Here is a 25,901-nt window from a genome sequence, read left to right as displayed (position 1 = left end):
GAAAGAGCACGTGAATAAAAATCTAATGGTAGATAACAATATAGGTCTCCGATGACTCTAACATAGAGAATTTTACGTTCCCTGGATATATGGTATTTTTTTTTAGCAAATTCATAATTAATTCATTATAATATTCATTCAAAATTTTAATGATTGTATTTCTGTTAATTCAAATTGATTTAGAGTTCCTAACCCGGGCCAAAGCTTCGAATTAATGAATTCAATTAGAGCTTAATTCACTTGAATCTTATTTAATTACAACAAAATGTCGGCCATTCCATTCATAACTCCATTGTCCTAACATCAAATTCTTTAGCTTCAGTCAAAGGTTTTTATTTAAAAGGAATTAATTCATAATGGAATTAATTTATAACTGAATTAATTCAACCTTTGAATGATTAAATTTTTGTTGATTCAAATCTCTAATACAAATTTAATCATTCAGTTTTGTTTTTGCTCAGTTTTTAATCATCTAATCACCGGAAATTTAAGTTTGAAAGGTGAAATTAACATTTTAATATTTCATTAAAGAGTTCGTATCTTGACCCTTTTTTTATTAAATCGATTATGTATTATATTTGCGATCATAAACAGTCTGAAAATACTGTTAAACTTAACGAATTAGAAAGCAGTTACTAGCAAATAATAATAATGTCAATGCTCTCAAATAAAATCTAAGCCTGCTGTCAAAATAAACCTAACTCTATATATGAAATCCTGCGAATAGCAGGATTTCTCCAAAAGCTAGGAAATTGAGTACCATACGAATTGAAGCCGAGAGACCTTGAAAGACGATTTTGCATGTCCGAAATGATGTTTGAACGCTATAAAAGAAAATAATTTTTGCACCGAATCATTACTTGTGATGATAAATGGATCCTTTACGATAACCCGAAGCGTAAGAAATTGCATGTGAAGTCCGGTCAACCAGCCGAATCGACACCAAAGCCAAATATCCATGGCGCCCTCCAAATATTTGGTGGGACCAAAAGGGTCCTATATATTATAAGCTGCTGAAATCTGGCCAGGGAACCTGTACCGAACGCAACTGATTCTTTTGAAGCGAGAATTGACCTAAAAACTACCAGAATATACGTCTAGACATGAAACCGTAATAATCCATCATGACAACACTCGGACACATGTTGTAATACCTTGTAAAAACTATTTAGAATGAAGTGGTTGGGAAGCTTGCCTCATAGTTCAGACATTGCCCGACCCTTTAATAAAATGCTTGATCACATTTGCTATTGTTTTTATTTAAATACCGAAATTCCAAAAACGGGGAAAACATGTGCGATTTACAATAGATGACGAATCTTTTGAACGCGGTTTTTGTTTTTAATAACTTATGTGTCACTTTGAAGGGTCATATCTGTCATTTATTCTCACTTAGTTATTGAACATTACTGTATACACCAACGTTTTGTTTTGCATTGAAAAGTTTTGCGGGAAGTTTCGCTTTACTTCTTTAATTTGAAAAAAAACTGCCACTACAGCACACCAATTGCTCGCCGAAGCTTATGGTGAATGTGTTGACCTTGCCCCTTGGTTTCGATCGATGTAGAACGATCTCTCTTTTGGATTCGCTTCACTTGGCGAAATTCGTTCTTGGCCTCAAAAGATGAGCAGTTCTTTTGGCGTGGAATCTATATGTTGCCAGAAAGATGGGAAATGGTCATAGCTAACAATGGCCAATACCTTGAATAAATTTATATTGTACAAAAGTTTCAAAATAAAAGCTAAAATCTTGAAATTTTAATTATCCCGTGAACCCTCTTTGGATTTTATATATGTGTTTTTATCGAGAGAAGATATTATTTTTTCAAAGACGTATGTATATCCTGTTTGGAAGAGAAACGGATTTCTAGAAAAAACTTTGAAATCTACAGTTTATTAGCTAAGGTTCTAAAGTAATTTACCAAGCTAAATCGAATTTCCAAATTCTGGAAAAACTTAAATTTTGAATGGCCAAGGAAAACAGGTATACAAAATATTATCATATTCAGAATTGTAAAGTTTCAAAAATCCGGCTTCGTCCCTATAACCAAAATTAGTATTTTTACCAGAGACCGAAAATAACGGGTTCACTTTCATTTCAATTGTAAATTCTTATTCGCAGCCATTTAAAAATAATTTTTTGTGATATATCACTGAGAGAGTGGTTTATTCGAGAACATTTTAGGTTTGGGGTTGAGAGAAACAGAAAAGAAACAAATAGAAATAATCTGGATGAGTGATTTATAATTTATTTTTTTCGTAAAGGTCAGCTTGTGACTTTTATTTGCGAATATGAAAAATAAATCGTAAAAATGCACTTGATGCAAATCAACGCTTAAATATATACAATTTATCAAAAGATTAATAACAATTTGAAAAAAAATCTCATTTCTGTTACTCAGAATTCATTACTTCATATTATTTTTTATATAATTTGTTAAAAATTACTAATAATATGGTATTGTATGTAAATAAAAGAGAAAGTAACAGTTATTAAGAACAAGAACAAATGAATTGCTTATCTCACACCAAATTATTAAAAAACAACAAAAACGAATAAAAATCATACCAAACCATTTAAATAAAAATCATTTTATAACTGTTATTTTCAGTGATTTATTTTTATCACAAAAATATAAATCATAATTTGGGTTTTTTGGTATATGGACGAGTTATTTTCGATCTCTGATTTTTACTGAAACTCTCTACTGCAATTTCTGCCAACTCAACTGTTTCATTTGTCTGCATGTAGCAACCACTAACATTCCTGTTTTTTGTTTATCATAAATAGCATCCACTGCAGCTACTGGTTGGTTGGTTACTTGTGCTACATATTGTATCTTCATTCATTCATTCGTTCATGTACAGCAGACTTTTAGGCACTGAAGCGTGCCAGTTTTTTTAAAACACCCTACAATATACAGAAATGGCGCGTCAAGGCGCAAAATTTAGTTTAAAACTAAAGGAACCAGAGAGCGCTTCCACTATATGCCAATCCCGAATACCGGGATTTGTGAAAAAAATAACGGGATTTTTCGGAATTAACAAATCCCTGAAAATTACGAAATTTTTGATATTTTAGAAAGATTTTTGAAGTTCCCAAAATATCTAGAAAGTAAATTTCAGCATACTTATAAAATTAATATCGATTCAAATCCTAACGGAGCCAGATTTTTTAATTTTAATCAGGGAGCATCAGGTTTCCCTCACATTGACAGACTTATGTACAAGTTTATTACTTAATAAGTTCGCGTTGACTATGAACGATGTTTTTCGTCGCCTCCATACATTAAATACTATGAATATAAAACAAGTAAGAGTGATATTTTCGCCTGTGCCGAATCTTGTAAACCCACCATCAATATGTATATAGTTTTGGTCTTATATGAGAACTTGAATCAGCATTAATGAATGAATGACAAATAGGGGTATATTATTATGGATTGGTCCTCACAAAAATCCCGAAATCCCAAAAAATCCCGGGATCCTGAAAAATTTCTAAAATCCCGAATCCCGGGATTTGTAAAACCCAGTCCCGTTTGGCATCCCTATTCCACTAGGACATTGGAAAACGATATCGGGACAAGTTGAACGTTTCGATGGTGGTAGATTATCAGGACAGCGAAAAAACACTTCGCTAAAAGCTACTTTGTTGAATTCTTTTTCAAAGTCACTGTTTAAGACTTATGTATGAGCTTTGGGTTGTCTTTATATTATACACCGGCTATAAAACTATAATATGTAGTAATTATAGTTCACTAACTTGGTCAACTTTGCTGGCATTATTAAATGTAAATCTATTTTATTATTTTTCTTTTTAACAACTTTTTATGTAAATCTGTTTACTCTATTCCATGAATACAAGTAATTTTACTATTTTCGAGTTAAAATTCTCACAAAAAAGTTACGAGTATATTTTTCACTTTACCTTGACTTGTAGACACAATTCACAAAACTATTATTGCTCTATTCATAAGACTTGCAAGCAACTACTGATATGAATTTTTTTGATTTTTATTCTTCAACTCTTTTGGTTGGTTATATAAAAAAATAAAAAAAAAATTAAAAGCAAACAAAATATACTTAATAATGAATAAAAGAACACATAAATGTACTCATAATATGTTCATATGAAAACAAGTAAAAATAAATAAATAAATAAAGTACACTTGAATGACACTAATGTTATAATAAACTACTGTTGCTCATATAAAAGGATTTTATAGATTTTTTATATTTTATATTTCTTTTTGAATTCTTAAAATAGATAAAAAAAAAACATTTTAAATAAATTTCCGTATTTACTGGACTTAAGAGGTGCTTGAACTTCAGTGATGATAAAATAGTTAAAGAAACACTTGTGAAAAGTGTTTTAAATATTGTTAATTAAATTTTTGTAAATGTTTAACATGTAATTTAAAGTGTTTTTTACATGAAATCTAAACAAATGTATAAATTTTGTATGTAATTTTATTATATAACATTTCTAATAAGTTTATTTGTTGTGTGTAAATAATTTTGTTAGAATCTTAGGTTTGCTTTAGTAGGAATTTTGTTATAAGTTAAATGCTTTAACCCTTATCCTGTACTTTACAAATGAATAACACCCTGATTTTTTTACATGTTTACACAACAAAAACATAAACAAAATTCCACAAAAAAATACAACTTTTTTTGGATTTTTTTTTTGTGTAAAAATGTAAAAAAATCTGAGTGCAAACTTAAAAATAATCAAAAGGTGTTAAATATTAAAAACGCCCTTTTCCCATTTAAATAGCCATTTAATTTATACATTCTTTACACTAACACCAAAATTCTTTTATATGAAAAACAAAACGGAAAACTCAAAACAAAAAACCTGGTATTTTTACATAAAATCAATGTAGAAAATTTAGGTTAAACTATAAATTATGAAGTTAGCAGCTCGTTTACAAAATGCAAAATACACAACAAACATACATTCTAGTCAATTGAAAATGAAAATAAAAAAATAAAAAACAAAAAAATTTCAAACATTTCAAAAGCAAAAACTACAACAGACATGGTCTAACAAATATATATTTATATAAGTGGCCATATATTTTACTCGTACATGGACTTGTGTATATTTACGTATCAACAGTACGTACGTACATTTGTAGTTATAGTTTTATGTAGATGAAATAGACAAACACTTTGTATTGTTGTACGAGTTTTATAATAAAAATACAAAATTAAACTCTAAAATAATGTTGCACTGATCCAATGAAGATTATAACACCTTCCCTTTGAAACAACACAGCAGGAGAATGTTTTTATTTGCTTTATATCTGTGGTAATGCGAAAATTGAACATCAAAAGTTCATGCACAGAATTTTGTAAAAGTTTAGTGAAATTACAATTAAAGCGTTAAACTACAGGACGATATTAGTTAAAATAAATGGCCTGTCTGTTTCTCGATCTAAAAACAAAAGCAAAGCGAACTAATGTTCATACCATGAAATCTTTCCCAAAAAACTTATTCTTTAGTGTCATTCAAAGGATTTTATTTGAATAGAATTTTGTATTCTGTAGATAGAATTTAATTTGATTTTGAAAAACTCAACAAAAACTCAAAACGTTTCCAAAATTCAAAATGTTTCCAAGCACCAGGATTCATCCAAATGCAGGAAAATTGTTGTACGATACGAATTGAAGCCGAGAGAACTTGAAAGACGATATTGCATGTCCGAAATGATGCTTGAATGCTATAAAAGAAAATCACTGTTACATCGATTCATTAATTGCGATGAAAAATGGATCCGTTACGATAACCCGAAACGTTAAAAATCATATGTGAAGCCTGGCCAAGCAGCCAAATCGATACCAAAGCTAAATATCCTTTGGTGCGACCGAAAGGATCCTATCTATTATGTGGTACTGAAATCTAACCAGACCATCACAGGGAACCTGTACCGAATGCAACTGATTCATTTGAAGCAAACATTGGCCGAAAAACGATCGGAATATGCGGCCAGACATTAAACCAGGCACGGATCCAGAGGGGGTGAAATAGAAATTCCCCCCAAAAGTTTTCATATAAAAAAGAAGAAAAAGAGAGAAACATATTTTGATAAGATTTTTCTTTTTCATATTTATTTTTTTCATTTTTTATATTAAAAATTTTCGAATTTTCGAATTTTCTTTTTTTCAAAATCACTATTTGCATCTTAATGACTTCGTTAATCATTATCATTGCCTCAAAATCGAAGGGTATTGCTACACGTTCAATATATATTGTGATATTGGGATCACGATCCATTGTAATGAATCAAGCTAACTTAGGTTATTCTGCGATTTGGATCGCGATCCATTAATACTACATGCTAGGTACCGTGAAATAGCTCCCAAATGAAGTAACTACCAATGAAATAATTCCCATCAAAAATTAAATAATTCCCAAAAAAGCGAAATAACTCCCAAATTTATGTAATATAAAAAAGGAACTACAAAAGTGAAATTATTCTTAGTGTAGCGCAAAGCTTTTCTCCTCTGGGATGTGTCAAAAACTAGCTTCACTCAGAAAATTTGTTTTGAATTGCCGGCCTTCGGCCGTGCGCTAAGGTTTTCTCCTCTGGGGTGTATCAAAAACTGGCTTCGCTCTGAAAAGTTTTTTGCATTGCAGAAAGGTTTTATAATATTTCAGAAAGCCGATTTTCATTTCGCACCAGATTAAGAAATCGTTGCAACCTGACATAGGCCGACGATGTAAAAATAATCTTTTCTGAGCGAAGCCGGTTTTTGATACACCCCAGAGGAGAAAACCTTAGCGAACGGCCAAAGGCCGGCAATGCAAAAAACTTTTCTGAATGAAGCCAGTTTTTGATATTTATGGGTTCTGCTTTTGCAAAGTAGAACCCAACAAAAATTAAATAACTCCCAATACAGTGAAATAACTCCTAATTCCCCAAATATAATGAAATAAAACCCAACAAAAATTTCATTGGGAGTTGTTTCATTGGGTGTTATTGCATTATGAAATAACTCCCACCAAAAAATTATGAAATAACTCCCTATGCGTTAGGAGTTGTTTCATAATGAAATAAGTCCTAAGTAGTATGAAAAATTTGTTGGGTGTTATTTCATTTTTTTGGTGGAGTTTTTTCATTTGGGTGTTATTTCACGGTACCTATATGCTATACGTTCAATAAATATCGCGATACTGGATCGCGGTCAATATATATTGAACGCGTAGCAGTGTCCTAATAGATATTCTAGCAAAACTAATTGGATTGAACCCTACAATACCCTTTAATATTCCAGATGTAAATAAGTTTTATATCAAAGGACTCTGTGTATTTCAATTGAACATTTTTCCAAAGTATATAAAGATGTTGTGTACAAATCCTGTTTATTTTATTAAAATAATTGAATACATTTTGGCACTATTGGTCCCATTTTGGAACGTATTAGAAGTCAATTTGGTAAAGATGGTTGAAGGACCATGCAACAGTCGCCCAATAATATTAACTTTGCGTACATAGTTTTTCTTGATCGGGTCAGATATTCTTTTAAATGAACAAAAAAGTACCCAGTGTTACTATGTAGGGTCTCAGTGTTACTTTCACATATAGTATATCGGTTTTTACCATGTGTATGGAACAATTATTAAAAATTTTAGAGGTTGTTATATAAATAAATTTCGAATATTTTCTTATATCGAAAGTGTCGCCGTAGCGAAACTTTTGAAATAAAATGTCTTAAGTGTAATTTTTCTAATTTTATTTATTCAGTACAGTTAAGTCTGTAATTATTAGGGTATTCATTCGACTAATTATCGTTCGATTAATCGAATAATTTCTTACGAATAATTATTCGAACAATTTAAAAATGGCCATTTTCGAATAACGAATAATTCGAAAAATTTTATGTAGAATAATCGAATAAAACGAATAATATTTAAATTTATTAAATTGCTTACAATTTTTCATAATTTCAAATTTAATTAAGTAATAATGACTCACAAAAATTGTATTATTTCTGAAATTCGACAAATAACTAAAGACAAAGGGACTTTCGATCACTGTAGATGAGTTTTCCGATAGCTCCTTCTATAAATATATAAATATTACTGCAAGACGTTACAATTCTAAAAACAAATCTTTCATCATTTTTAACTTAGGACTAGAACCAATGAAAATAAAAGGTACGGAATAAAATATTTGTTATTTAGCTTGCGAAATATTAGAAGAATCGCAATTAATTATCAAAATTTTAACTTAGATTAAAGTGGAGTTGAATGTGATTTTGAAACGGTTGTCCAAAGGGATATTGAGGATGACATTTATAATGATTACCTTGAAATAGATGCAGGCCATGATCTTAATATACAGTGGTGGTCAGGAATTTAAGACAAAAATTGTTTGCTAAATTGTCAATTATTTTTTCAAATATTTCCACAAATATGTATGCATGAGGACTGTTTTAACACACAAGTGTGTTTTATTCGACTGTTTCAATTCATACATATTCACCATGAACACATAAAATTTTTCGACAACTTGACCAAAAAATTTTTTTTTAAATAAACATATTTTCTCACATTTATATCATTATAATTTTATTATTATAAAATATTCGGACCAAATTTCGTATTTTTAGTTCCATTGGTTTCGGTCATATCATGTTATTAACAGCGGATGTTCGCTCCATATATGTTTTACCGATTTTTCCAAACATTTTTCAGAAACTAGAAACAATAATAAATTTCATACCCTTAGAGGTCCTTTTATTTTGGCTCTATCGCACTTAAAATTCAGTTGATGAAAAAAATTCAAGTATTTGTCTTAAATTGGTGGCCACCACTGTATATGTATGTATACATATTTTGGGATTAATTCAATCTCGGACATTCTTAAAACAATCCGATTTTTGGATTATATCAAGTATGAATTCGTGGTTAAAACAAGTTTAGAATTCTTGAATCAAGCTCAATTTAAGATTAATTCAATCTCGGCCGTACTTAGGGAGAGCTAAAATTAAGATTTTTGGGCTTGATGAATCCGTACTTGAATCAAGTATTATGTACTCGGTTTAAGAAAATCCATACTTACCCTACTATTGACACCGCTCCGGATTGATTTAAGTACGGATTACTCAATTTTTTTTTTATGAGTGTATATAAGTGATGTTATTAACTGAGTACGTAAGTGTTGCAAAATATTTAATAAATCGAGTAATAAACACAAATATTGCAAAATAACGCTTTATTGCAAGAAAAGCTTGATTTTGAACATCGTTGGAAATCTTTGTCTAACATGGTAATCAACTTTTTGCGTATTTGTAAATGCGTCAATCATGCACTGCCTGACTTCAAATTAGCCACCTTCACTTACAATGATATCAAACTTTGGACAGATTCCCTTTATTGTGTAATTCTCCAAGACCACTTTATTAAGCAAAGATTCGGCAAAGTTGATAGAGCTTGATTATAATACAATTTGTTATAAATAATTTAGGGAGGGAATCCGATCAGAATATTTCTGATGAAAATTTAATAAAGGACTTTGTTTTGAATGGTTTTTAACGTTATCAGTACTTGAATTTTTAACTTTAACTTTATTTTTTGTTTTCCTTTAACAATAAAATATTAAAAAACCTACATCAAAACTTCATTCTTTACTTTTAAAAAAAAAATAAATTATTCGAATAATTCGATTAATTTTAAACTTGTGATCGAATTATTCGAATTATTCGTTTTATTCGAACAAGAGAAAAATCGAATAATTCGAATACCCTAGTAATTATTTAATGAAAATCTATTTAATTAAGTTCATTAATAATTGTTCTTACAATAACGATTACAACTTTAAATAATTTACCACATGCATTCGTACCATCAGTTGAATTCATTAATTTAGGATTAATATGTAATTTACAAAAAAAAAAAATGATTGTAATCTGATCTTATAATTTTATAAGTCGCCTGTAGTTGGGCGATTTTTCTTTCAGCTTGAATCCCAAAACAAAACAGTTTCTGTGGTTGAAATTCCAATTTGTCTGGGTTTTTGAGGGGGAGTACAACAAAAAATAAACGGAACAAAACAGAACAAACACTTGTATTTTGTTGTTGCAGTTGTTTTTTTATACAATTCTCAAACCTACAGATGAAGAGAGCAAAACAAAAAAACAAAACAAACAAATGTTTGTTATTGTAATGTACTTGTTTATTTCAGCAACAACAACTATGAGTACCATAATACAATAATAAAGCAACAAAAAACAATAACAAACTAAAAAGCAGCAAAAGCAATGCTTACGCATTGCAGTACTAATGGGTTTGATTGCAGAAGGAAATGGGGGGTTGGGGGTTTATTGTTTGATGCAATGCCACAAGAAATACAAGTGTTTGTGTGTAAAAAGTTGTTTGAATCAGACAAAACAGCTGCACTTTCATACAAATATGTTTTAAATGTTAAAACATTTGTATTTGAAGCCGGCTTGCAACATGTTGCTTTAATACATGTTAGATTTTAAAATTCAAACACAAATTACACCGGTTTGTAAGACACAAACAAACAAATTCCCTAGCCATTTCAGGGTGCAAGTATGTACGTGCATGTGTGCTTGCAAGTGCATTTGGATCTCTGTTTGTGGGCTTTTTATACTAAATTCGTTTTAGTAGCAAAACATCTGTATGTTGGGTGTCCTTGTGTATTATTATGAATGTCTTCTTGTTGTTGTTCTGTCGCAGGATTTAATTCTTGCAGCAACTTTATTTTTGGGGAGCAGCAGCAGTAGGGGTATTTTTAACATTTGTTCTCTTTTTTGCCCCTCACATGCCATCACAGACCGTCACATGAACATTGTTTTGTGTTGTGCAAAAATACCATGAGTATTGAATTTGAAGGCCATTTGGTTGTACCAAGAATATGTACTATATAAATATATGTAGTTATATATAGTTAAAAAGCGAAAATCAATATTCTCTTTTTTTAGAGCATGTTAACAATAAACAGTTTTTTAAGGATGTCTTAAGGAAATCTTTAATGAGTTTAAACGGAAATTTAATAAAAATTTAATGCTTGATTACTACAAGGTTATTTGTATTAAAGTTTTGTTAGAGAAATATTTTATTAAAAGACTTTTTAGAAATAGTTTGAAAGATTGCTATTTGATTGATTTTAAATAGGCAGCTTTTGAAATTGTTAAGAAAACTCAGCTGGAAAATTTCTTTGAGGGATTTGATTTTAAAATAATGCTAATTGTTTAAAAAGTTTTAAGCCGATAGATTATTAAGCAGTAATTGCTTCCTGTACTTCTTTAAAAGCTAGTTCTGCTGATTTCACGTACCTTGAACTAGATGACAATTTCCAATCAATCAAATGCAACCTAGATTCTTGTACGTCAAATTTAGTTTATATTATTTACTTTTTTGGAGTTTTAGGTGATTTCTTTCACTTATAAAAGCGTTTTATAATATAGAATAGAATCTATACCGATAAATATTGAAATATTTTAAATATTTCTTTTGTACAAAGTTATAACAGGGTAAATAACGTCATAGTGGGAACTTTCTGTTTATGAACACATTTCCCCGTTTTAAAAATTTCGTTATTTAAAAACAAAAAAATGGCAGCAATTACACTGACATTTATTTAAGTACTTTTAGATCTATATTAGTTTTAAATCTTCTCAAGGACTATTTATATTTTATATTTCATTTCGGATCATAAATGGATTTTTGGCGATTTTTAGAAAAATGTGAGGCCTGTAATTTTTCTAATTAAGCGTAAAGCATTATTTACAACTTTGGTATCAAAAATGTTCGTGGAATATTTAAATCCTTAAATGTCATTTTTCAAAGGATATTTTTTTATTTTCTCGAAAAAAGCCTCAAATTGACCCCTAAAGAGAGAAGCTAAAAAAACTAAGACCAGATGGACTGAGTTATTCTGTTTCAAAAATGCTGTTGGATAGTGTAGTTAAAGATATTTATCAGGGATCGACCTAATCGAAATTAATTCAAAAACGTAATTTTTTTATCATTTTTAAAAGGATATACTTTGATTAAAAATATGTATTACAATTTTTATACCCACGCAAAAAAATTGGGGTATATTTATTTTGTCATTCCGTTTGTAACACATCGAAATATTCATGGGTCCTTATAAAATTCTGTCTGTCGAAGGCATGATAGGGCCATTTAAAGGTTCCCTGTACCACCCACTTTACATTGTGGACTCCATTAATCCTATTTACCATCTAGAATTGAAAAGTGTTTTGTTGAGGGAACAGTTCTTACTGTTCGCTTAGTCATTTTACAATAAAACATAACTTTTTGAATTGAATTTATTATATTCAAATTCAATAGTCCGATTTTTTGTCCCGAATACTGGTATTAGGACAATATTTGGCTTAATATACTAAAATACCGAAAATTAATATTGAATTAGTTTAAAATTAACAGGCATTTTGTTTGTGTAAAACTATACTGAACTTGTCAAAAACAGCTGACTAAAATACCAAAACAAACCTACATAATATAATTTTCTTTTCAACAATATTCATGTTAGTTTTTTTAAATATATGAAATTCATGAATAATTAATAATAAATAACTAATAAAAATATGAAAAAGAAGGCTAAACTAATAATGGCTTCACAAAAACGCGGAGTATATCTGGAGAATAATGAAGCATCTTGCAGTTCACAAGTGCGTTCTGTTGCCAAGGGAATAGTAATGAAATAATAACAAATTGAAAAAGCAAGATATGAGACGCAAACAGGCAATAGATATAATCAACTATCAGAATGGCTGTATCAACAGAATGTTTTCCTTGGCAGAAATCTGCGCCAGCAACATAATTGTCACAAAAACCATAATTTTTTTGTTAAAAGGTTATTCGGGAATACAAAATTAGTATTTTAGTAAAATTGTTTTTATGCTAAATTCCCAATTTTTAGTTTGATAAATTCACTGAAATTTATTGTTGGGGGATAAGCTAGTTCCTATGCGCATTTCACTGGTTGCTTAGGCCAGATCATCAGGAAACCTTTTCCCAAAAGGCTTTAGAAAAACTAAAGATATTATACAAATAAAACTATAGAGTGTTTGAGAATTACAGACACTCAAGCTTTATTTGTAAAAATATCAAAGCTTAAACAAAACACCAACAATAAACCGTGATTTATCTTTTCTTACATTTCCTTACTTATTTTTTTGTTTGTGAAATTTAATTTTTACTTTTAATACAATTTTATGTTTTTAATTTATTTTTTCACTTTTGAATTTGTTTTTATTAGAACTTTTATAGAATTTTAAAAGAATGTCAATACTTTACAAAAGTAAACAGATTTTGACAAGCACAGTATGTAAACACAAAGGGGCAAAAATTTATCAGCTGATTAGTTGCACAGACCTTATTAATAGACCTTGTCTAAAAGCGCTTAAATAAATGTCAGTGTAAATGCTGCCATTTTTTTGTTTTTAAATAACGAAATTCTTAAAACGGGGAAATGTGTTCATAAACAGATTTTTTTTAGAAAGTTCCCACTATGACGTTATTTACCCTGTTATAACTGTGTACATATTTAGGTAAAATATGGAGCTTTATCTAGGATCGGTGCTTTGCATTCGTATATTTTTTTTTAAAAATTGGCCAAGTTTTGATTGGTCTATAAAAGAAAAAAAATTTTTGGTAAAAATCAAGCCATTTTTACATGTTCCATTTTTGGATGCGTGTAACTTTTTATAGGAACGAGATAACTGTTATTTTATTCGGAATTTCACCACAAATATAGCTTATATTCTAAAACAAAATTTCGCCCGCCATAAATGGATTTTTGGCGATTTTTTTAAAAAAAATGTAGGACCAAGGTGGCGTTTAATTTTGCTAATTAAGCGTAAAGAGCAGTGAAATTTTCCGGCAAAAAATTTCGTGAAATATTTTAATCCTTAAATGTTCTTTTTGAAAGGACTATTTTTTTTGATTTTCTCGAAAAAGGGGTTAAATTAACCCCTAAAGAGAGGAGCTTAGATCTTAAACAAAAATGATTCATTAACTTACATCATTTTTTTTATTTAGTATAATCAAGAAATTAAAACTTTGACTCACTCCAAAAAAACTCTAAGACCAGCTGGCTGAGTTAATTCTACAAAAACTATCTATTCCACATGCCCTTTCAGAAGCATATTCTGTTCCAAAAATGCTACTGAAAACATTTCAATGTTAACTCCACAGTTTAAATAATCTACACTCTGGAATAGAAATTGTTCGACTCAGGAATGGAATAAAAAGATATAGCCAAATTTGAAATCAAATATATACAAAAGAGAAAGAAATATAAACGTAAACGTAGCTTAATATTCAAAAAAATATATTTTTTTTAATTTTAGCTCATTTTGTGGACTACATTTTGAATTTAATTTATTATATTCAAAACATATTTCTTCTTTATAGTTTCGTAATCTATGATTTTTCATTATAAATGTATTTTTTTCCGAATAATGGTAATAGTTAAAACGATATTTGGTCTAATCCGATACCGAAACCTAATATATATATTGAAAATTAATATTGAATTAGTTTAAAATTTTAATAGAGATATTGAGATTTTTTTAAAAGAATTCCGTTGAACAGTTTTTCACATAAGAAATAAAAATCACAATCACTTCCATAACTGATGAGATCATCTGTTAGGTGCGATCGTGAGATTAAAACTGCATGTTATATTGTTTATTTAATGAAGTGCACAAATAACTGCTTGTCGAAATTATTATCAATATAAATCAATCTTTTTAGCTTTAAATTAAATTTGATGAAATCATTTTGTATGATTGCGATTGTAATGTGACATATTAGAAATGCTTTGAGTTTTATTTTAATCAAATTGTCACTAATTAAGAATCTGTGGAAATTAAAAAAGGCAATGGTTTTAGCATTTGCTTGGATCTATTAAAATAGATTACTAAGAAAATTATGAAATATTTCCAAATTTCGATTAGGTCGAACCAGAGCTTCGTATTAAGAAATTAAATTTTAATTCGAAATTAAAAAAATGTCTGCTATTCATTACATAAATTCATTCCCAACATCTAAGTCTTTAGCTACATTTCTTTTAATTAAATAGAATTTATTTATCGTTGAATTAATTCATAATGGAGTTTATTCATGACAGAATTCATTCAATCTTCGAATGATTACATTTTTGTTAATTCAAATCTAATACAAATTGCATTCAAATATTTCTTCTTCATTCAGTTTTGGTTTTGTTTTGCTTTTAATCATTTACAAATGAATTTAAAAAAATGATTTGAATTGAAGAAAAATTTAATGATTGAAAACATTTTTAAAGCTATTTTGTAGTGGATTTAAATTCAAAAAAATGTTAATGCTCCACTAAGGAATTAATACTATAAAATTTAATTCTAAAAGGAATGAATTCAATACATTTGAAGTACAAAGGAATTAAGTCTATGAATTAATTCATAATGAATTCATTAATGGAATGGATATTAAGAGATAAAATTAAATTTTGATTTCGGAATTAAGAATATTAAATCTTTCGAACCTTTGGATCTAACCATGAAAACTATCTTTAGTTCAATAAAAATAAATCTTCTAAGAGAGAGTCGATGGAATGTTTTTCACAAACACTGACTTCACTGATGATCTAATCGTGTGATTAAAACGGCATATAATTTAATAAAGTGCACAAAATATCTTCTTGTCCAAATCACTATCAGTATAAATCAATCTTTAGCTTTAGCTTTAAATTAAATTTGATGAAATCATTATGTGTGATTTCAATTTTAATGTGACATATTGGAAATGCTTTGTTTTTCTCACTAACGTCGATTATAAATTCAAAACATTGCCCACTAATTACTGAAATTGTCGGCAGGGTTCCAATAAGAAGCTATGATCAGTGTAAAAGCAATTTAAATTAAGTAAATTATGTGTATAATTAATTGAATTGTTTTGGCATGTGGCTCATTTACAATAACGTAAATGACAATTTGGAATGAAACAAACTGCGATTGGACAAAAGCAATAATTTATTTACTAAATGTAATTATTTTACAATATATATATAAATTAATGTATAGAAAAACCTTTAAAACGCAATGTGAATAATATGAGAACGCATTTGGATTGGATTTTGTATTTGAAATTAATTAAATATAAAATATTATAGTAATTTCTGTTTACTTTGTGTTGAGTTGTTGAAGGCTTATGCAAATTGTATTTGAAATACTCAACCATATTTAGCAAATACTACTAATCAAGCGTTTTTAGAAAATAAATCAAAACTCACTTACTTACTTACTATTTTAGTTTGAAGAATTTGTGTGTTTGCATGTTCCGAATTGTATAACAATGATGTTGATGATGATGTAAAGAATTTAAGTTTTAATTTATTTTTAATATTTATTAAAATGACAACAACTTTTTAATTTCATTCAAAAGTTTTAAACTAAAGCTGTCTTAAACATTTATATCAACTATTGTTGTTTAAATATGATAATTTATATTAAATTTTGTTGGATCTTTAATTCACATAGATAGATTTAACCTTAAAAAGCTTTTTAAGAATTGATTTGTTACACATTTGAAGATGTTAAGACACGATTTTGTTTTTAATTTGTTGAAATTGTTTTAATATTTAAAATAAAAAAAATTACCAGTTTAACAATTTGGCTTATTTTTTTTCACTTCCCCTTCAAAAATATGTTTATTTGTTTTTGGGTTTACGCGTCACTAACTTGTTTTTTTTTAATTTCTATTCTATTTATTTAAATTAACAAATTTACCAAAAAATTTATCAATAACAAACAATAAAACACACTTTGTTTACCTTTACTAACAGCTCCCACACTATATTGCTAATAATATTTATAAAGTATCTCAAAGATACTTTACGTTCTAGTTTTTCTAAAAACTCTCTATAACTTTTATAGATTACAAAAACTTTTGTAATATTTTTTTGTTATTTTACTTATTTTTTATTTGAAAATATTTTATAATTTGTTTATATATCTTTAAAAAAAATATATAATTAATATTTTTTCTTTAAATTCGTTTAATTTAACGTTGCGTTTCTTTACGCTCACACAACCGCCACGGTAAAGTTAAATTTGCAGACTGAAAATTTATTGAAACGTTTTGTTGTGCTGTAGCTAGCGGATACAAAATCAAATTGGATTGTTTCAAACAATTCTCATAGATACAGCTGCAAATACAACAGCCCAGCTGTTTTAGTTCCAACCATTTAACAGTTTTGTTTTGCTTTTTTATTTTCACTGATAACAGCTCTCTGTTAAACATTGTGCAGGGCCAATATCAACAGTGTATGTTAAATGTTACTGTAGTGTTGATATGTAAATGTTTGAATCTGACATAGTATTTTATTAAACAGAATTTGTGACATCATTTTAGAATAAATTCGTACTGTTGGAAGTAATTCGGTCATTCGTACAATGGTTTTTTGTTTTTATTTTAGGAATACATACCTATTCAAATATTTATTTTGATTGTTAGTCATACTTAAGCTGGAAAAAAAAATTGATATGATGCATTGTTTTACTGTAAGTCTGGATTCTAATTAAATTTTTGGATATGTTATGAATTTTAAATTTATGCATAATTTCTATTAAATGTTATTAATCATAATTTGAGCTGGTTTCTTTAATGAATGGCATTTTCTATTCCGGCTAAGTTGTTGCTCATTTTGGGTGTTCTTTTCTAGAAAAAAAAATGCAAAACTGAGAACGTTTCATTAAAATACAGTACTTCACTAGTTTTGAAAAATATTTCTAAATAGTGATTCAGAAAAAACTTATACACACTATTGCAGCCAAACCTTATCCTGGGTGCAACAAATTATTATTTTTATACCCTTCACCATCGTGAGAAGGGTATATATAAGTTTGACATTCCGTTTGTAATTTCCACAATATAATTTTCCGACCCTATAAAGTATATATATTCTGGATCCTTATAGATAGCGGAGTCGATTAAGCCATGTCCGTCTGTCTGTTCAAATCAATTTTCTGAAAACCCCAGATATCTTCGGGATCCAAATCTTCAATAATTCTGCCAGACATGCTTTCGAGAAGTTTCCTATTCAGCAAAATCGGTCCACAAATGACTAAGATATGAGGAAAAAACCAGGACACCGATTTTTGACCTATATCTGGATTACTAAGTTATTAATATAAAAAATTTGGATATCTAATGATAGATATTTCAAAGACCTTTGCAACGGCGTATAAAAGACCATAGTAAGTTGGACCTACAATGGGTGAAAATCGGAAAAAAAATTTTTAACCCTATTTGTTTTTTTTCATCAAAAAAAATTTCAGAAGCAAAAATTTAAATAAAATAATTTTAAAATAACAATTCGAAAAAAATATAGCTATAGAATATAGCTCTCTTAATTGTTTTAATCGCATTAGCTTTTAAAAATTTGTCAGATATTATCTTTTCTAAATTATTAATTTTCAACTATTACTACGGTCAAAATGGACAGCGAAAAAGGTACGTGTAAAAAAATTTAGACCTATCAAAAATCTTCTTTCAAAAAAGATAGCAAAAGATCGAAAGGTTCATTGCCATACTGTATCAAAAGCTTTAAACAGTATTAGGAAGACCTGAACATTGATAGAAAACCTGGATCAGGAAGAAAAAAAGTCTAACATATATTGATAAGGCAAAAGAAATCGAACAATTCTTTTGAAAAGCACCGAACACTTCTATCAGAAAAGCAGGTCGTAAAGTTAAATGCTCTGATTCTGATTCCAGATCACAAAGAATTTTATACCCTTCACGATGGTATTATTCAAACAATAATGTCAATTTTGTACCACGGTAGACAAATCCACACAACTGTTCAGAACTTCGGCCTGTGGAAAGGCATTGGGCTCTTGTAAAAAACAAATGAAGAACACAAAAGGGGTATTTCAGGGCATGTCCAATTTTAAGCGTAACTGGACAACCTCGTTCAGAATGGGAGATTTCCGGAAAAAATGGATTTATATTCGGAATTTAGACCACTTATTTCAAAAAATTTACTGGTTTTAATCTAAATTTAGTATTAAAAAATTCCTGAAAATGAACAAAGTATTTAAATACTTCACGGGAATATAAAAAGTCAAGGAAATTAGGAACCCTAGTATAAAGCGAAGCCGATGTTCAGTAACATCTGAATTAAATAATGAAATTAGTCCAGATTAAATACAATAATTTCAAAATCATTTATAGAGTGAAATAAATAACTACCAACAAAATATTTAATGAAACTTATTTATCAAAACACTTTAAGAAAGAACAAATTTAATTACTTCCAAAATGTACGAATAATGGACGAATTTATTAATTTTATGGACCAAAATTATTTAAAAAAAATATCAATATATTCCGGTAAAAAGCTTTAATTTAGACATGAAATTAAGAGTTATTTATTTCAAAAACAATGACAAAAACTTTATTTTTATTCGAATGTAAAATCAAACAAAATTTTAATTAATTTAAACAATTTTAATTAACCATATTATTTTTAAATAAAAACCTATTATAATGTTTACTTATTTCTTCTTTTTTATTTATTTTTACCAGACAAAGAACATTTATGACAACAGAAAAGGCTGATGTTAAAAAACTAGGACTCGTCACACAAAATGTTCCTACTTGTTGTCATTAACATTTTAAGTACGTAAGTATCTAAAACCCATATATTTATATCTTGTATATAAAAATGTCCATATTATTTACATATTTCCATGAGCATGTTTACAGATTGTCAATTTTAAGTCAATTCTGTCAAAAACACCATGAAAATGTATTCATACTTAACATATTCTACAGAAGTCATCTTTGTTTGTTCCCGAGTTGTGCCTTTTTAAACACATTTTCAAATATTTTCAAATAAGGCATTATATTTACATACAAATACATAAAATTCACAGGAATACAATGTGTAAAATAATAAAAGGAACAATGTATAAAAATGTTTGTGTTTGCACATAATAGTGGAGTTACCAAACTTTTACACAGAGATAGACAAATAGTCTTACAACAAAATATACAACAAACTCTCCTAGAAAAAAACAACAAATAAATACACACTTTTACTTACAAACAAACATACGTACGTGTGTATTATGCAAAGTCATATTGGCGCCAAACGCCAACATACTTGTGAATCTAGCAAAATAATATCGTCTCTATTTTTAAGAATACTCGTACAAATGTACACACATCAGTGATGAAAATGTGGCTACAATTGTACCCATTTTATTTACTCTTCTAGTTTGAAAAGTACTTTGCTATTTTACATGATTTACATCAGATTTGTTATAAATATGTTTCAAATAAAGAGTGAATCAAAAAAACTTATACGCACTATTCCAGCCAAAACTATCAACATATCTAAAGGTTTATCGTCACACTGTTTCCAAGGCCATTAAACAGTATAAAGAAGAAAGGAAACCTGGATCAGGAAGAAAAAAAGGTCTAACAGATATTGGTAAGGCAAAAGAAGTCGAACCACTCTTTCGAAGATCATCGAACACTTCTATCAGAAAACCAGATCGTAAAGTTAAATGCTCTGATTCTTTTGAGCGCAGAGTCAAAGCTAATGCAGGGTTGAAGTCGTAGAAAGTTCATAAAGTTCCAGATCGCAATGCGGTAAAGAACTTATAAGCTAAAGAAAGAGCGAAAAAATTTTTATAATTGTAATCAATAATGATGAATTTTCCGAGAACCCTTCCATTAAGCTTTTTATAGTCAGTTTGTTCGAACACGGAGATGGAATATCTCCGTTTAAAATCTATCACACTTTTGGACACCTTTTTTGTGCTTTTTAATTTTCTTTTAACAAGTGCCCAATATCTGTCCACTGGCCTTAGCTTACCATAGTGACAGGATGCCAAATCAGGTCAAAAATAAGTGGACACATTAAGAAGTCTTATGAATGGTAGCATCCTCTTTTGTAAACATTCTTTGGTATAAATTTCGGTATGGTAACAAATGTTTGGCTTCTTTTGCCGCAAATTGCTTGCCATGTCAAGAACTTTTTGGGAATATTTTCTGCTTTTGGGTCCTAAACTTTTCTACAACATTCCCAACATAAAAATATTTACCCGGTAGCTGCGAAAAATGTTGCATACGTACGTTCCGTCATCCATTATGCAGCAGGTATATATTAATACCCGACACCACCATAGTGGTGAGGGTATATTGGGTTAGTGCTGATGGTTGTAACGTGCAAAAATATTGTACCAATACCCTCCTTAAAGTACACCAATCTTCTCAGGATCAGTTTCTGTCCGTCTGTCCGTCCTTCCATGTAAACCTTGTAATCAAACTACAGTTCGCAATTTCAAAGATCCAAGGACGAAGCCTATTGAATACGAAGCCTATTGAATAGCCCAGATACGATTGCCCTATCTGAAAATAGTTAAGCTCTCATAAATCTCCAAGTTATATAGATATCCAAATCAAATTCAGCAGAAAGTTTTTTTTTATATAAGACGAACTCACCTCACCAAATTTTGTGATGATCGGTCCACAATTTGTCATAGCAGCCATATAGGCCCATTTCCGAAAATCACTTTAACTAGCATAAATCTATTAAAAATGTTGGTATACAAATAAAATTCAATACAAATAATGTATTTATATACAAAAGTCATGTCACTAAATTTTATAACTATCGGTCCATAATTAGTAATGGCTCCCAAGCCCACTTCCAAAAATCATTTTAATGAGTATAGATTTCGTAAAAAAGTTGGTATTCAAATAAAATTCAACACAAATAGGCCCATATTGTAAAAAATTCGATTTTGCATAAAAATTTCAAAAATTGTATTTCTTAATTTTGATAAGGGACCAAAATTATCTTAAAAGAATAGACCCAAGCTTTCTTTTGAGGTAAAAAAAAAAATTAAAAAAGGGTCCATTTTGAATAAAAGTCAACAAAGTTTTTGATTTTGCAAAAAAAGTCTAAAATTGTATGTTTTGAGTTACAAAATATTTATTTTGATAGATATCCCACTCGCATCCCAATAAGCGACCAAATACATAGGTCTTCAAGGAAAATATCTAAGCTTTATTTTAAGAGAGAAAAAAGTGCCAATTTTAAAAAAAAGTCAAAAAAGTTTTTGATTTCGGAAAAAAATATTAATTTTTTTTTTTTTAAGTATTTTTGATAGATTGAAGAAAGAGCTATCTAAGCTATTTGGAACACATTTTGCTAAGAACAATAGGTAATAAGATACATGGATAAGAAAAAACACCTGCTTGGCAAATTTCAAATTTTGACCCCCTCTAACTCAGACAGTTCCCGACCCATCTTGCTGAAAAATGTGTCTGAGTTACTATCCAATAGAACGCATCCCGATCGGAAGACATCGATTAGGGTATCATATAATCATATAAAATTTGACATCAATTTCCGTGCTCTGTCAGGAACTTTTTGAGCCTTGTATGTTGTTAACTTTAGTACCAAATAGTCTGAGTACAGAGCTAACTGGACTGCATTCCTACCGGATGTGTTGGGAGCTGTTTTGAAAATACTTTCTATTTATTGGCTTTTGAAACCATTCCTTCAACGGAGATTTTCCCTATTTATATAAAAATAACTAAAGTAACTAATAAAAGGCCGAAAAGGTACTATTTTTCAATTATGTTGGGTACAATTTTATTGTACATCCCTGTTACACAACAAACAAAAAACGACAACAAACAAACATCTATTTTAATATAACAATAACACCAACATATATGTATAGGAGAGCTACAACTATAAAAAATAAGCTGAATAAACTACGAAAGAACATTTTCTAACCATAAGTACGCGAGTAGTCAGTCATCAGCCAGGATTAAGTATGTAATAATAAGTACTTTTTTCAACAATGTTCTCACCACTCACTCATTCACTCTAGTAGAATCATAAAATAGCAATGTTTTTAGTTTTGTTGTAAAAATATAACTTTTTTGGGTAAGGACGACATAATATTTGTAACAAAAAAATGCCAAACAACAAAAAAAGTAAACTAGGACAGGACTTTTTACACTTATTGCGTCATTTGCAAATCGATAATGGTTACACAAAATATAGGGTAGACGACACTAAGCAGCAACAACCTCAAAAATTCCTATGCTATATTTTTTGCTTATTATGCTAAATGGAATTGAATTTAGTTTTTTTTATGTCAAAAGTAAAATAAAATTCAATTTTCTGTAGGTTTCGTCTAGTTTTTGTGTGTGTAACTGAAATGTTGTACATATGTATGTATATGACAAAAAAAGAAGAAAATTAAATTAGTTTAGAAGATTAAATTTATTTGTGCCTTACCTACACATGTATATTCTAATATAAACATGTTATACTAGAGTTTCGTGTTCGGTTTTAATCGAAACCGTGGTTTTTCAAGGCCTAAAACCGAAACCAACAATTTTCTTCGGTTTTAACCTTTAATCTATGTATTTCAGTAGAAAAATTCAAAATTTAGAAATAAAAAACAAAGTTGTTCGTCCAATGATTCATCCAATTTCTCTAAAAACAAATCGATGTAAAAATATTCATTCTTTTTAATACAATTAATACATTCTTTTTAATAATAAGTCTCCCTTTGTGAATTAATACTAATTCTGGATAATATGTCTATAGATTCATTTTAATTTAAAATTTTTTTTTAATTTGTTTTTAAATTTAAAAAAAAAATTTTTTGTTTTTTTAATTTTTTTTGGTGAAAAAAAAATTCCGGTTAAAAAATATTTTTTCCGATTTTGACCCATTGTAGGTCCAAGTGACTATGGTCTTATATACGTTGTTGCAAAGGTCTTTGAAATATCTATCATTAGATATCCATATTGTCTATATTAATGACTTGGTAATCCAGATATAGGTCAAAAATCGAGGTTGTCCTGGTTTTTTCCTCATATCTTAGCCATTTGTGGACCGATTTTGCTGATTTTAAATAGGAAACTTCTCGAAAACATGTCTGACAGAATTATTGAAGGTTTGGATACCGAAGATATCTGGGCTCTTCAGAAAATTGATTTCAACAGACGGACATGGCTTAATCGACTCCGCTATCTATAAGTATCCAGAATACATAAACTTTATAGGGTCGGAAAATTATATTGTGGAAATTACAAACGGAATGACAAACTTATATATACCCTTCTCACGAAGGTGAAGGGTATAAAAAGTACCATTAAAAGAAAAAGTACAATTTACCTTTATCCTCTATTATTAACTGATTTTGTTATAGAACACTTAATATTTAATAAATTATCACAAAACCAAAAAAAACCCGATACCGATCAGTTTTCAATTTTTTAAAACCGAAACCGCGGTTTTGAAATTCTTCGGTTTATTGGAAACTCTACATTATACTAACAGAAATCTAATCATCTCTGAATTTTGTTCAAAATGCGAAAATTCACTACTTGAATTTGAAAACGATTTAAAACAAGTAACAAAGTAATAATCGATCGCCACTATGGTGCTGTAGGGTCTCTTCATCCTTACTATGCGAACAACACTAATTTTTAAGTATGTCAGTAACTAAGATGTCTTGTAAATTTTCACATCAAATTTTTAATAAATCAAACAAAATTAAATCATTCTACAAATATAATTTGGTTGAAGATAATAAAAACATTTTCCACTTAAAACATGTAAAACAAAACATTAATTAAACAAACCATAATTAATTGATAAATACTCTTAAATTTATAAAAATATATTGTATATATAAATTATATTTATGTATGTAAGTAAATATAACCCTTTAATTTAAGTCAGTATGTCAGTGATGTTAACCTTCACTTTGTGCATCACTCCCTTTGTCTACTGGTATGTTCCTTCATCGATTCATATTCGCCTCTTTCTCCAACCAAGAAAGTATCGAGTGTGAAAAGATATTTAAAAAAATTATATGAATACACTTGACAAATAGATAGTGAGTAAATTATTGAATGTGTGTAAGTATATGCAAGGGTAGACTGAAAAGTACTTTCAATATATTCCATATATATCCAATTTATATATTTTAGGTCATTTGTAGTGCAGAGAGAAGACAATTGGTTACTTTATACATCCCAGGTAATCAAGCGTGAAGACAATTGCCACTTAAGTGTCTAAGTTATCTAGAGTGTAGTCACAAAAATCAATATACAAATTGTTTTGATATAATCTTGATTTTATATAAAATTTCTATTTTTGATTTTTTATATGAAAATCAAGAAAAACATAAATGGAAAAAAGGACGATCATCTGTGATCACCTATATAGGAATCACCTATTAGAAAATGTAGGTGATCACAGATTTTCATTTGTGCCACTATTTACCGACTTATAGCCACTTTAATGTTTTTCTTGATTTTCATATAAAAATTCGATTTTTGCCAGAAAATATAGGTGATCACAGATGATCGTCATTTTTCCATTTGGGCCACTATTTCCGATTTATAGCCACTTTTATGTTTTTCATGATTTTCATATAAAAATCAATATTTTCTTGAAAATATAGGTAATCACAGATGATCTCCTTTTTCCATTTAGGCCACTATTTACCGACTTATAGCCACTTTTAAGTTGTTCTTGATTTTCATATAAGAAATTGAAAATATAGGTTATACCAGATAGTCGTCCTTTTTCAATTTGCGCTACTATTGACCGACTTAATCCTCTTTTAGGTGTTTCTTGATTTTCATATAAAAAATCGATTTTTCAAAGAAAATATAGGTGATCACCAGGGAAACCGGAAATATGCTCTAAAAAAAGCGTTTTAGGCGCTTTAAATATGCAGTAAAAACTTTAAAATATGCTCTTAAAATTTAAAAAATATGCTCTTAAAAAAACGAACTTTTACATAATTTTTAACCAAAAAATATTTACTTAAATTTTCAAATACAAATCGTTGTCTAT

General features: G+C 28.8%; 1 protein-coding gene across 3 annotated transcripts in view; it reads right to left on the bottom strand.

Moving 5' to 3' along the window:
- The window catches only part of LOC135964143 (aminopeptidase N), a 327,697-nt gene that overhangs the window by 137,027 nt on the left and 164,769 nt on the right, over window positions 1-25,901 (bottom strand). Inside the window, exon 1 of one of the 3 annotated variants that reach the window (XM_065516234.1) lies at window positions 16,818-16,977. The exons of 1 other annotated variant lie outside the window; for it this stretch is intronic. The gene's annotated coding sequence lies outside the window, so the exon portion shown is untranslated. Of the gene's footprint in view, window positions 1-16,817; window positions 16,978-25,901 lie in introns of those variants that run through there. One more of the 3 variants, XM_065516235.1, reaches the window with a different exon arrangement.

Source organism: Calliphora vicina, chromosome 1 (assembly GCF_958450345.1).
Source record: "Calliphora vicina chromosome 1, idCalVici1.1, whole genome shotgun sequence".
Taxonomy (NCBI): Eukaryota; Metazoa; Arthropoda; class Insecta; order Diptera; family Calliphoridae; genus Calliphora; species Calliphora vicina.
This window is presented reverse-complemented; position numbering and strand designations above follow the sequence as displayed.